Consider the following 1,974-nt stretch of genomic DNA (forward strand, 5'->3'; position numbering starts at 1 on the left):
TAAAAACTGCAAAAACTAGGAAAGGTACTTTCAGAAAAAGCTATATCGTGCAGCTTTTGAAAAAATTAGGTGTCACAACTTATTATGAAAGCCGATATTAAATATTTTTGGACAAAAATAACAATAACTTTCAATATAATCTAGTACATATATATTTTTTTTATTGACTTTTAAAACTTTTATTGTGTATTTATCAAACAGTTAGTCGCTGTTTGAGAGTTGAGAAGTTAATAGAGGTGAAAGTTAGAGGAGGTAATGGAGGGGGAATGGAAGTTATCGAAATGAAGGTTAAAATTTAACTTTGTTTGAGAGTTCTTGTTTACTTTATAAAATTTACATTACTCCCATTAACCCTCGTTTTGGAGGTTAAAGATATATACATGTTTAGTAAATAGTTTTTTGAGGTAAAATTAGAGGTTTGAGCCTCTTGATAGATGTTGACTAGTCAAACCATTAATTGTTATGTTTGGTGAAGAATGGTTTAAAAGGGTTTATTAGGGCTCCGTTTGTTTGAGGGAAATATTGTGTTCTGGAAAATTTTATGCAGGGAAAATATTGTGCACGAAAATAAAATATTTTTCGGTGTTTGGCTGCAACACTGGAAAAGATTTTCCAACCACTAAAAACATGAAAAAACACACAAAAAAAAACGTGAAAATTTGTTAAAAACACAAAGTGGAGAGTGCAAAAATCACGAAAAGTAAAAAAATTATTAAAAACATCGAAAAAAGTGGAAAAACACGAAAATGTGAAAAAAATTAATATTAAAAACACGGAAAAAGTTTTTTCACATTTTTGGCGTTTTTCCGCATTTTGTTACTTTTTCGTGTTATTCATGTTTTTCGTACTTTTCATGTTTTCGTGTTTTTTAAGTTTTCGTGTTTTGTTTGCATTTTTCATCTTTTCATGTTTATCGCGTTTTTCACTTATTGTCACGTTTGTGTGTTTTAGCATTTTTCGTGTTTTCGTATTTTTTCACGTTTTCGTGTTTTTTGTATTTTTCACGTTTTTGTATAATTCGCAGTTTTTCACTTTTTCGCGTTGTTCATGTCTTGTGCCTTTTCAAGTGTTTGCCTCTTTTTTTTTTTGCGTTTTTGTGTTTTTCACGTTTGTTCACCTTTTCATGTTTTTTGGGGTTTTTTTTCATATTCTCGTGTTTTGTAACATTTTCACGTTATTCATGTTTTTTCGTGTTTCATATTTTTGTATTTTTACATTTTTTAACGGTTTCTCTATTTTTTTCTAAATGCGTATGTTTTGGGGAAAATGTTTTAAAAGGGTAAAACATTTTCCTTTATTTCTTCCTTCATTTCCCATTGACTTGCCACTTATTTTCCTGCCCAAACAAATACCAGAACACTGGAAAAATATTTTCCTGCAGAATATTTTCCTCCAAACAAACAGAACCTAAAACTAAAAAAATTAATTTAAAAAAAAACTCATTTTAAGAACTAGCTAACTGCTATTTAACAAAGAGAACCATAAAGTTAATGAGAATAAACTATTAATTCCCATTAACTTTAATTTATTGTTAACAACAAACTCTCAAGGGAAAATTATAAAATTGGGTCAAATGGGAGACCCATTTACATATTAAACCCATTTACTAATTCTACTACATATCTAGACTGATTTTGTGTGACTTTCCAAAAATACCCTCAATATTTACGCGGAGCTCGCCCCATCCCGTCTGACTTCGCATATTCACCCATATGCGAAGCCTGCGAAGTTAATGTTTTGATTTACTTAATGAATTTAGTTCGCATATGCGAAGCTGAAGTTTGTTTTGCTTGATGAATTTAGTTCGCATATGCGAATGCTGGATATGATTTGAAGCTAATACGCGAAGTGGTATATAACAAAAAATGGCAAACAACAACGGATTCGAACATTAAAATCATAACATTATCAAAATTTACAACAAGATTGCCACAATAACAACATTCAAACCATAACATTTGTTGAAATACCTTT

This window comes from Euphorbia lathyris, chromosome 9, assembly GCF_963576675.1.
Source record: "Euphorbia lathyris chromosome 9, ddEupLath1.1, whole genome shotgun sequence".
NCBI classification, from domain to species: Eukaryota; Viridiplantae; Streptophyta; class Magnoliopsida; order Malpighiales; family Euphorbiaceae; genus Euphorbia; species Euphorbia lathyris.